The 12500-nt window shown below is 61.7% G+C and overlaps 1 non-coding gene across 1 annotated transcript; it reads right to left on the bottom strand.

Annotated features, from left to right (window-relative positions):
- Window positions 1–1675: 1675 nt before the first annotated feature.
- LOC142794088 (small subunit ribosomal RNA) lies at window positions 1676–3490 on the bottom strand. Its single transcript, XR_012892060.1, has one exon. It is a non-coding gene; the product is annotated as a small subunit ribosomal RNA (ribosomal RNA).
- Window positions 3491–12500: the final 9010 nt, after the last annotated feature.

Genomic DNA, 12500 nt, shown 5'->3' with positions numbered 1-12500 from the left:
TTCTGGCACTCGGCCAAACAGTGGCCAAGAAGGGCGCTTTTCAGCGCACGCTTGGACTCCAAAACTCTGCCGCGCCTTTTTCGGCTGCCGCAAATCGAGCAAACGGTGTGTTTCGGACGGCGTTTCGCTTTCGCTACTTGCGAGTGCTTTCGTGGTCCACCCCTCTATAAATACTCGGGAGGCGTCGAAGCCGGTTCTCCAAGCCGGACCCGTAGGTATCGTTGTGTGCTCGCTCTCATTGGCCCGCCTAACCAGAAAATGCCTGCGGTACACCCATTTGGATAAGAGTGCACGCAGATGCGGGCCTCGACGGCTACACATTTCCTCGGGCGGCCGCCTCCCGGCCTCCGTGGAGCGCGGGATGCACGGTCCCATCGACAAGCCTCTCCCGTTTTTACCGTGGCGTCGCGGTTCACCACGGCAGGCGGGTCGGTCTCCTCCGCATAAAAAGGGGGACCCCCGCTTTTTGTTCCACGAAATCGCACAAGCTTTTTTCGCATCCACGGTTTGCCACCGCACACCAAAATGCCGATCCGGCTGCCTACTTTAGCCAACAGGTGGAGCCAGGCGCGCCGTACTTGCGCGGCACTTCCCACGTCCACCGAAGTCGGTGCCAAGGACCACTTTCGGCGCCGGAGCCGCGTACGAGCCTACTCGAGGCGGAAGAACGAAGCCAGCAAGGGCCTGGCCGCAAGTGCGTTCAATTGTCGGGACGTCCAAGTCCCTCGTTCTTCCGTGCTTCCTCTTTCGGCAAGTCGTTGCGGCACCTTCCCAAAGCGCGCAGACCCGCTAATCGCGACGAGCGCGACGTGGCCGTGCCGCCTTTCCCTCGGCAGCAAGCAAAACGCCTGGCAACGTCGACGCTCCCCTAACCGCGATCTCGCACCGTGTTTCGTGTGGCGAATTCAAAAGCCGGCCGGCGCTGCTGCAACCATTACGGTCGGTACGCATACGCCGCGGAGGGCGGGACGGTCATCGGAGCGTGCGGTTCCTCCATCGAGTACTGCGCACCTCGGCCGTCGCATCGCCGTGCCATGACCGGCCGCGCGTCAACGCGAACCGGTGCCAGCGAGATCCCTCGCCTGCAAGAACCGACCGGCAGCCTCCGTCACCCGAGGACGCGGAGGCGCTTGCCGCGGACGGCGGGACGGTATGCACTGGTGCACAGCGGACCCGTCACATCGCCAGTTCCTTGACCGACCGCCGACGCTTGTGCCGTTCCTCTCGTACTTGGCAGTCGCCGCGCGATTGTCGGGTCTCGTTCTTGCACGCTCGAACGGTCGGGAGGGCACTCGGCTGGCGTTTCGGGAACGCGCAGCCTCGCCTTCTACCGACGTAACCACGACTCGCCGTTCGCGCTCCGCCGCTCCTGTTTACAGTACTAGGCGGTCCCGCAGCGGTCGGGTCGCGCATTTCGAGCGCTTCGAGCCACGGTGCAGTGGCGGGTCGAAAGCCGACCTATGAGTGCGTTGCGCCGTTTGTACCCGCGTCCGCCACCTGGCCGACCGTCCAAGGTCGCGGTGTTGGCGTCCGCTGGGCGCAACAATTTGTCACGGGGTGCCGCTCCACATTCAGGCAGCCCCGTGGGGAAAAGCCGACCCCGCGTCCAAACGGGGTCAGCGGCAGAAAGTGTCGGGCGCAGACGCAGCTGAGGCGCTCACCCTTCACAATCCGTTAATGATCCTTCCGCAGGTTCACCTACGGAAACCTTGTTACGACTTTTACTTCCTCTAAATGATCAAGTTTGGTCATCTTTCCAACAGACCGGCGCAACCGAAAGGCCGCGCCGGACATCGGTCCGAAGACCTCACTAAATCATTCAATCGGTAGTAGCGACGGGCGGTGTGTACAAAGGGCAGGGACGTAATCAACGCGAGCTTATGACTCGCGCTTACTGGGAATTCCTCGTTCAAGGGGAACAATTGCAAGCCCCTATCCCAATCACGAAAGAAGTTCCACGGGTTACCCAGTCTTTTCAGACAGGGATAAAGACACGCTGCTTCCTTCAGTGTAGCGCGCGTGCGGCCCCGGACATCTAAGGGCATCACAGACCTGTTATTGCTCTGTTTCGTGCGGCTAGGAGCCGCTTGTCCCTCTAAGAAGGTTGTAAGGTGCTGGGAACCCCGCACCTATTTAATAGGCTAGAGTCTCGTTCGTTATCGGAATTAACCAGACAAATCGCTCCACCAACTAAGAACGGCCATGCACCACCATCCACCGAATCAAGAAAGAGCTCTCAATCTGTCAATCCTCCCAGTGTCCGGGCCGGGTAAGTTTTCCCGTGTTGAGTCAAATTAAGCCGCAGGCTCCACTCCTGGTGGTGCCCTTCCGTCAATTCCTTTAAGTTTCAGCTTTGCAACCATACTTCCCCCGGAACCCAAATACTTTGGTTTCCCGGAAGCTGCCCGCCGAGTCATTTGAGTAACTCAGGCGGATCGCTGGTTGGCATCGTTTATGGTCAGAACTAGGGCGGTATCTGATCGCCTTCGAACCTCTGACTTTCGTTCTTGATCAATGAAAACATTCTTGGCAAATGCTTTCGCAGTAGTTCGTCTTGCGACGGTCCAAGAATTTCACCTCTAGCGCCGCAATACGAATGCCCCCGTCCGTCCCTCTTAATCATTACCTCGTATTCCAAAAACCAACAGAACAGAAACGAGGTCTTGTTCTATTATTCCATGCAAGTTTATTCAGGCGACTCGCCTGCGTTGAGCACTCTAATTTTTTCAAAGTAAAAGCACCGGCCATCTCGAGGCACACAATGAAGTGCACCAAGAAAGAACCGGCATGATGTTCAGTCCGAGCCGTCGCATCGGGTAGATGCACTACTCGTCTGGAACTGAGATCCAACTACGAGCTTTTTAACCGCAGCAGCTTTAGTATACGCTATTGGAGCTGGAATTACCGCGGCTGCTGGCACCAGACTTGCCCTCCAATTGATCCTCGTTAAAGGATTTAGAGTGTACTCATTTCAATTACGGGGCCTCAAAAGAGTCCCGTATTGTTATTTTTCGTCACTACCTCCCCGTGCCGGGAGTGGGTAATTTGCGCGCCTGCTGCCTTCCTTGGATGTGGTAGCCGTTTCTCAGGCTCCCTCTCCGGAATCGAACCCTGATTCTCCGTTACCCGTAACAACCATGGTAAGCAAGTAACCTACCATCGAAAGTTGATAAGGCAGACACTTGAAAGAAACGTCGCCGGCTCGTGGCCATGCGATCAGCACAAAGTTATCCAGAGTCACCACACAATACGGGCCGAAACCCGATCGATCTTGGTCTAATAAAAGCACCCGTTACCCAAAGGGCTCCAGGCTCACTGCATGTATTAGCTCTAGAATTGCCACAGTTATCCAAGTAGGAAGAAACGATCTAAGGAACCATAACTGATTTAATGAGCCATTCGCGGTTTCGCCTTATTTCGGCATGTACTTAGACATGCATGGCTTAATCTTTGAGACAAGCATATGATTACTGGCAGGATCAACCAGGTAATCGTTCGACTGCGCGTCCGTCCTCGCCTTCGGCGGGCCGGACGCAGTCTGTGTGCGGCGGAGGCCACCTTCAGGCGCCCCAACACGCTTATTTTGCACTCCGAGATGACGGCGTTCGAGCTCGCTACGGCACAACCTTCCCGAAAGACGAGTGGGAGCCGTGCGGCAAGAAGCACGTTCATGCTCGCTCTTTTTCGTTGCATCGACTCGGTCGCGCCGTGCGGGTTGCCCAAGCCCGCTGCACTGTCGGTGGACCGGCCGGAACTAGCAACGGAGCCGAGACTGCAAAGCCGCCAGACGACGGGTCACGCCCGCGTCTTCGGCGCTTTCGCATCTGAATCGCCCGAGGACGACACGGAACACACCTCGATATCGTGGTAAAACGGCACCGTCCGACAACCAGCCCCTAACGCATCAAGCGGATGAGGCTGCAGACGACTGCCGTGGATTCCCCTGGAGCAGACCCGAGGACACGCTTGACGAGGCCGAAGCCCGCCGCATATCAGACACCCGGTCGCTTTCGCGTACGCCGCTCACGAGAACCCCCACATAATAGCAGCGATAAGTACCCAGACCTCCTTGGGCACTAATACGAGCGTACTCGAGAAAATTTCACCGCGGGTGTGCCCCGAAACGTGTGGCACGTTGAGCGTGCCACAAGTCTACGTCGCTCTCAAACCCGCCGAGGTCGTAGAATTTGCGACCCTACTCACGAAATTCCCACCGAGGATACGGCCGCAAACGTACCGCACCTTGGGTAGGCCACGAGTTTGTGCAACACTACGCTGACGGCACAGCACCGAGGTCGTGCGCGCACGCACGGGAAAATTCCGCCGCGGTTTCTGCCGAAAACGTGAGGCACCACGACTCTCCGCAAGTTCGCGTCGACTGCGAAAGACCGAAGTCGTGAACGACGTGTCCGCTACTCGCCGCCGACACGCTGGACACCAAACGTACAACGACTCGACGGCGTCGTAGAGGCCCACGACGCGGTTTTCCTTAACGACGTCTCGGCGTGGCACCGACAGGTTAGAACGGCCGACCAACGTTCCCTGTCCGCCGTTCGGCTCAGTCGAAGGGCTCGGCGACTTCGGCAACGCTGCGAAGCCGCACGGTGACGCACGCCATGTCCCCATTTTTTTTTTTTTTTCTTTCTGCGTCTGCCGGGGTGCCCCTATAATAGCAGCGATAAGCACCCAGACCGCCGTGGGTCGCTCGCCCCGGCTGACGTGGTTTTTCGTACTCCTGCGGCGGTCGCCGTCAAGCACGTCCAAATACGCTACTTTCGTGGGCGCATTCACGCTCTTTCGCTTCGCCGGAGTGCCAGCACTCACTCTGCCAAAAACGGCGAACATCCGAGCGGCGGTTCCCACTTTTGCGTCGGCGTCGCAAACCCCGCCCCGGCAGACGAGGTTTGCCGTACTCGTGCGACGGTGGCCGGCGGGCACGTCGAAAGACGCCGATATCGTGCGCGAATTGGCGCACCTTGGCTTCACCGGAGTGCCGCCACTGACTCCTCCAAAAACGGCGAAGATCCGAGCGGCGCTTCCCACTTTCGCATCGGCGTCCCGAACTCCGCCCCGGCTGACGCGGTTTACCGTACTCGTGCGACGGTCGCCGGCGAGCACGTGGAAAGACGCCGATATCGTGCCCGAATCGGCTCCGTTCGGCTTCGCCGGAGTGCCAGCACTGGCTCGGCGAAAGACGACGAACATCCGAGCGACGGTTCTCACTATTGCGTACGCGTCGCAAACCCCGCCCCGGCAGACGCACTTTGCCGTACTCGTGCGACGGTCGCCGGCGAGCACGTAGAAAGACGCCGATATCGTGCCGGAATCGGCCCCGTTTGGCTTCGCCGGAGTGCCAGCACTCACTCGGCCACAAACGGCGAACATCCGAGCGGCGGTTCCCACTTAGCCGTCGGCGTCCCGAACTCCGCCCCGGCAGACGCGGTTGCCGAGCTCGTGCGACTAGCGACCGCGAAGCCGTCTCGCGACGCCGCTTTCGTGCGCGGCTCCCACTGCGACCTGGGTCACCCGAGGTCGACGAGCAAGAAAGAATGTCGAAAAAAAATTTTTTTTTTTTTTGCGTCTGCCGGGGTGCCCCTATAATAGCAGCGATAAGCACCCAGACCGCCATGGGTCGCTCGCCCCGGCTGACGTGGTTTTTCGTTTTCCTGCGGTGGTCGTCGTCAAGCACGTCCAAACACGCCACTTTCGTGGGCGCATTCGCGCTCTTTCGCTTCGCCGGAGTGCCAGCACTCACTCTGCCAAAAACGGCGAACATCCTAGTGGCGGTTCCCACTTTTGCGTCGGCGTCGCCAACCCCGCCCCGGCATACGCGGTTTGCCGTACTCGTGCGGCGGTGGCCGGCGGGCACGTCGAAAGACACCGATATCGTGCGCGAGTCGATGCTTCTTGGTCTCGCAGGAGGGCCGCCACTCACTCCTGCAAAAACGGCGAAGATCCGAGCGGCGCTTCCCACTTTTTCGTCGGCATCGCAAACCTCGCCCCGGCAGACGCGCTTTGCCGTACTCGTGCGACGGTCGCCGGCGAGCACGTCGAAATACGCCGATATCGTGCCCGAATCGGCCCCGTTTCGCTTCGCCGGAGTGCCAGCACTCACTCGGCCAAAAACGGCGAACATCCGAGCAGCGGTACCCACTTAGCCGTCGGCATCCCGAACTCCGCGCCGGCTGACGCGGTTGCCGAGCTCGTGCGACTAGCGACCGCGAACGCGTCTCGCGACGCCGCTTTCGTGCGCGGCTCCCATTGCGACCTGGGTTACCCGAGCTCGACCAGCAAAAAAGAAGGTCGAAAAAAAATTTTTTTTTTCTGCGTCTGCCGGGGTGCCCCTATAATAGCAGCGATAAGCACCCAGACCGCCGTGGGTCGCTCGCCCCGGCTGACGTGGTTTTTCGTACTCCTGCAGCGGTCGCCGTCAAGCACGTCCAAATACGCCACTTTCGTGGGCGCTTTCGCGCTCTTTCGCGTCGCCGGTGTGCCAGCACTCACTCTGCCAAAAACGGCGAACATCCTAGTGGCGGTTCCCACTTTTGCGTCGGCGTCGCCAACCCCGCCCCGGCATACGCGGTTTGCCGTACTCGTGCGGCGGTGGCCGGCGGGCACGTCGAAAGACACCGATATCGTGCGCGAGTCGATGCTTCTTGGTCTCGCAGGAGGGCCGCCACTCACTCCTGCAAAAACGGCGAAGATCCGAGCGGCGCTTCCCACTTTTTCGTCGGCATCGCAAACCTCGCCCCGGCAGACGCGCTTTGCCGTACTCGTGCGACGGTCGCCGGCGAGCACGTCGAAATACGCCGATATCGTGCCCGAATCGGCCCCGTTTCGCTTCGCCGGAGTGCCAGCACTCACTCGGCCAAAAACGGCGAACATCCGAGCAGCGGTACCCACTTAGCCGTCGGCATCCCGAACTCCGCGCCGGCTGACGCGGTTGCCGAGCTCGTGCGACTAGCGACCGCGAACGCGTCTCGCGACGCCGCTTTCGTGCGCGGCTCCCATTGCGACCTGGGTTACCCGAGCTCGACCAGCAAAAAAGAAGGTCGAAAAAAAATTTTTTTTTTCTGCGTCTGCCGGGGTGCCCCTATAATAGCAGCGATAAGCACCCAGACCGCCGTGGGTCGCTCGCCCCGGCTGACGTGGTTTTTCGTACTCCTGCAGCGGTCGCCGTCAAGCACGTCCAAATACGCCACTTTCGTGGGCGCTTTCGCGCTCTTTCGCGTCGCCGGTGTGCCAGCACTCACTCTGCCAAAAACGGCCAACATCCGAGCGGCGGTTCCCACTTTTGCGTCGGCGTCGTAAACCCCGCCCCGGCAGACGCGGTTTGCCCTACTCGTTCGACGGTCGCCGGCGAGCGCGTCGAAAGACGCCGATATCGTGCGCTAATTGGCGCTCCTTGGCTTCTCCGGAGTGCCGCCACTCACTCCTCCAAAAACGGCGAAGATCCGAGCGGCGTTCTCCACTTTCGCATCGGCGTCCCGAACTCCGCCCGGGCTGACGCGGTTTACCGTACTCGTGCGACGGTCGCCGCCGGGCACGTCGAAAGACGCCGATATCGTGCCGTAATCGGCCCCGTTTGGCTTCGCCCGAGTGCCAGCACTCACTCGGCCAAAAACGGCGAACATCCGAGCAGCGTTTCCCACTTTCGCATCGGCGTCCCGAAGCCCGCCCCGGCAGACGCGGTTTGCCCTACTCGAGCGACGGTCGCCGGCGATCACGTCGAAAGGCGCCGAATTCGTGCACGAATCGATGCTTCTTGGTCTCGCAGGAGGGCCGCCACTCACTCCTGCAAAAACGGCGAAGATCCGAGTTGCGCTTCCCACTTTTTCGTCGGCGTCCCGAACTACGCCCCGGCTGACGCGGTTTACCGTACTCGTGCGACGGTCGCCGGCGGGCACTTCAAAATACGCCGATTTCGTGGGCGCATTCACGCTGTTTCGCTTCCCCGGAGTGCCAACACTCACTCTGCCGAAAGCGGCGATCATCCGAGCGGCGGTTCCCACTTTTGCGTCGGCTTCGCAAACGGCGCCCCGGCAGACGCGCTCGTGCGACGTACTCGTGCGACGGTCGCCGGCGAGCACGTCGAAAGACGCCGATATCGTGCTCGAATCGACCCCGTTTCGCTTCGCCGGAGTGCTGCCAGTCACGGCGCAGAAAACGGCGAACAAGTGTTTTTTTTTTTTTTTTCCTAGAATTTGTGTTATAGAAGGCACATTTGATATCGGACGATAATTTTCAACTTTATCACGCGCACCGATTTTCGTGTAGAGGTTTGCAAGTTTATGGGAATTTCTCCACTTGGAATAATGCGATTTAGTAGTACTACGAGAACTTCATGGATGTACTCAAGGGTACGGGGCAAGTCAGTTACGTCAACACCTGCAGATTTTTTACACTTCAAACTGAAAATTGTTGGTTGTGAGTCCTCGTGTGATATTAAAGGCCGATTCGCTAACACATAGAACAAAGAAAGAAAGGAAGAAAAAACGCCCGCGCTCGCTCAAGAAACCTGGGTTCGCAACAAGTGGCAACAACAAGCAACCGAGCGAGTGCGCCAAAACCCGTGGCGGCCGAACAAACGCGAAGTCCCAACCGCGTCAGCCGGGGCGGCACGGGACAGGAAAAATCACTTCAGCCGGGGCGGCGGGGCACCGAATAAACCTCGTCACCTCGTCGCAGGATAAAAGAGGAAACAAAAAGTCTAAACAGCGTCTGCTGGAGCGAATGCGTAATAAAACAACAACAACAACAAAAAAAAACACCCGCGCTCAAGAAGTCTGCAATCCTCACAAAAGGCGACTGTGACCGAGCAGCGTCAGCCGGGGCCGTGCGGAAACGGAAAAACCGCGACTACCGGGGCGTCGAGGCACCGAAAAATCCACTTCAGCCGCGGCGAAAAAAAAAACAAAAAGAAAGACGGAGGGGGGGGGGGGGAACCACGTCTGCCGGGGCGAAGGAAAAAAAAAAACGCGTCTGCCGGGGCGAGCCCGGGTGCGGCACCACCGGGAAAACTGTGGCAAACAGACATGGCGATCGAGTGAGTGGGCCGCCAGCCAGGCTCAGCCAAAAAGTGCAAAGTCCGAACTGCGTCAGCCGGGGCGGCAAAAACCGCGTCAGCCGGGGCGGCGCAAAAAACCGCGTCTGCCGGGGCGGCACGAAACCGCGTCAGCCGGGGCGGGGCGAAAACTGCGTCAGCCGGGGCGAAAAGAAAAAAAAAAAACGCGTCTGCCGGGGCAAGCCCGGGTGCGGCACCACCGGGAAAACTGTGGCAAACAGACATGGCGATCGAGTGAGTGGGCCGCCAGCCAGGCACAGCCGAAAAGTGCAAAGTCCGAACCGTGTCAGCCGGGGCGACGCAAAAACCGCGTCAGCCGGGGCGGCGCGAAAACCGCGTCAGCCGGGGCGGCACGAAACCGCGTCAGCCGGGGCGGCGCGAAAACTGCGTCAGCCGGGGCGGCGCGAAAACCTCGTCAGCCGGGGCGAGCGAAAAGGGGGGGGGGGGGGGAACCACGTCTGCCGGGGCGAAAGAAAAAAAAAACGCGTCTGCCGGGGCGAGCCCGGGTGCGGCACCACCGGGAAGACTGGAGTGGGCCGCCAGCCAGGCTCAGCCCAAAAAGTGCCAAGTCCGAACTGCGTCAGCCGGGGCGGCAAAAACCGCGTCAGCCGGGGCGGCGCGAAAACCGCGTCTGCCGGGGCGGCGCGAAAACTGCGTCAGCCGGGGCGAGCCCGGGTGCGGCACCACCGGGAAAACTGTGGCTAACAGACATGGCGATCGAGTGAGTGGGCCACCAGCCAGGCTCAGCCAAAAAGTGCCAAGTCCGAACTGCGTCAGCCGGGGCGGCAAAAACCGCGTCAGCCGGGGCGGCGCAAAAAAACCGCGTCTGCCGGGGCGGCACGAAACCGCGTCAGCCGGGGCGGCGCGAAAACTGCGTCAGCCGGGGCGAAAGAAAAAAAAAAACGCGTCTGCCGGGGCGAGCCCGGGTGCGGCACCACCGGGAAAACTGTGGCAAACAGACATGGCGATCGAGTGAGTGGGCCGCCAGCCAGGCACAGCCGAAAAGTGCTAAGTCCGAACTGCGTCTGCCGGGGCGGCACGAAACCGCGTCAGCCGGGGCGGCGCGAAAACCGCGTCTGCCGGGGCGGCACGAAACCGCGTCAGCCGGGGCGGCGCGAAAACTGCGTCAGCCGGGGCGAGCCCGGGTGCGGCACCACCGGGAAAACTGTGGCAAACAGACATGGCGATCGAGTGAGTGGGCCGCCAGCCAGGCACAGCCGAAAAGTGCTAAGTCCGAACTGCGTCTGCCGGGGCGGCACGAAACCGCGTCAGCCGGGGCGGCGCGAAAACCGCGTCTGCCGGGGCGGCACGAAACCGCGTCAGCCGGGGCGGCGCGAAAACTGCGTCAGCCGGGGCGAGCCCGGGTGCGGCACCACCGGGAAAACTGTGGCAAACAGACATGGCGATCGAGTGAGTGGGCCGCCAGCCAGGCACAGCCGAAAAGTGCTAAGTCCGAACTGCGTCAGCCGGGGCGGCAAAAACCGCGTCAGCCGGGGCGGCGCAAAAAACCGCGTCTGCCGGGGCGGCACGAAACCGCGTCAGCCGGGGCGGCGCGAAAACTGCGTCAGCCGGGGCGAAAGAAAAAAAAAAAACGCGTCTGCCGGGGCGAGCCCGGGTGCGGCACCACCGGGAAAACTGTGGCAAACAGACATGGCGATCGAGTGAGTGGGCCGCCAGCCAGGCACAGCCGAAAAGTGCTAAGTCCGAACTGCGTCTGCCGGGGCGGCACGAAACCGCGTCAGCCGGGGCGGCGCGAAAACCGCGTCTGCCGGGGCGGCACGAAACCGCGTCAGCCGGGGCGGCGCGAAAACTGCGTCAGCCGGGGCGAGCCCGGGTGCGGCACCACCGGGAAAACTGTGGCAAACAGACATGGCGATCGAGTGAGTGGGCCGCCAGCCAGGCACAGCCGAAAAGTGCTAAGTCCGAACTGCGTCTGCCGGGGCGGCACGAAACCGCGTCAGCCGGGGCGGCGCGAAAACCGCGTCTGCCGGGGCGGCGCGAAAACTGCGTCAGCCGGGGCGAGCCCGGGTGCGGCACCACCGGGAAAACTGTGGCAAACAGACATGGCGATCGAGTGAGTGGGCCGCCAGCCAGGCACAGCCGAAAAGTGCAAAGTCCGAACCGTGTCAGCCGGGGCGACGCAAAAACCGCGTCAGCCGGGGCGGCGCGAAAACCGCGTCAGCCGGGGCGGCACGAAACCGCGTCAGCCGGGGCGGCGCGAAAACTGCGTCAGCCGGGGCGGCGCGAAACTGCGTCAGCCGGGGCGGCGCGAAAACCTCGTCAGCCGGGGCGAGCGAAAAGGGGGGGGGGGGAACCACGTCTGCCGGGGCGAAAGAAAAAAAAAACGCGTCTGCCGGGGCGAGCCCGGGTGCGGCACCACCGGGAAGACTGTGGCAAACAGACATGGCGATCGAGTGAGTGGGCCGCCAGCCAGGCTCAGCCCAAAAAGTGCCAAGTCCGAACTGCGTCAGCCGGGGCGGCAAAAACCGCGTCAGCCGGGGCGGCGCGAAAACCGCGTCTGCCGGGGCGGCGCGAAAACTGCGTCAGCCGGGGCGAGCCCGGGTGCGGCACCACCGGGAAAACTGTGGCTAACAGACATGGCGATCGAGTGAGTGGGCCACCAGCCAGGCTCAGCCAAAAAGTGCCAAGTCCGAACTGCGTCAGCCGGGGCGGCAAAAACCGCGTCAGCCGGGGCGGCGCAAAAAAACCGCGTCTGCCGGGGCGGCACGAAACCGCGTCAGCCGGGGCGGCGCGAAAACTGCGTCAGCCGGGGCGAAAGAAAAAAAAAAACGCGTCTGCCGGGGCGAGCCCGGGTGCGGCACCACCGGGAAAACTGTGGCAAACAGACATGGCGATCGAGTGAGTGGGCCGCCAGCCAGGCACAGCCGAAAAGTGCTAAGTCCGAACTGCGTCTGCCGGGGCGGCACGAAACCGCGTCAGCCGGGGCGGCGCGAAAACCGCGTCTGCCGGGGCGGCACGAAACCGCGTCAGCCGGGGCGGCGCGAAAACTGCGTCAGCCGGGGCGAGCCCGGGTGCGGCACCACCGGGAAAACTGTGGCAAACAGACATGGCGATCGAGTGAGTGGGCCGCCAGCCAGGCACAGCCGAAAAGTGCTAAGTCCGAACTGCGTCTGCCGGGGCGGCACGAAACCGCGTCAGCCGGGGCGGCGCGAAAACCGCGTCTGCCGGGGCGGCACGAAACCGCGTCAGCCGGGGCGGCGCGAAAACTGCGTCAGCCGGGGCGAGCCCGGGTGCGGCACCACCGGGAAAACTGTGGCAAACAGACATGGCGATCGAGTGAGTGGGCCGCCAGCCAGGCACAGCCGAAAAGTGCTAAGTCCGAACTGCGTCAGCCGGGGCGGCAAAAACCGCGTCAGCCGGGGCGGCGCAAAAAACCGCGTCTGCCGGGGCGGCACGAAACCGCGTCAGCCGGGGC

The sequence above is a fragment of the Rhipicephalus microplus genome, unplaced genomic scaffold (assembly GCF_043290135.1).
Source record: "Rhipicephalus microplus isolate Deutch F79 unplaced genomic scaffold, USDA_Rmic scaffold_373, whole genome shotgun sequence".
Lineage (NCBI taxonomy): Eukaryota > Metazoa > Arthropoda > Arachnida > Ixodida > Ixodidae > Rhipicephalus > Rhipicephalus microplus.
Note: the sequence above shows the minus strand (reverse complement) of the source record. Positions and strands in the feature narration are given on the sequence as shown.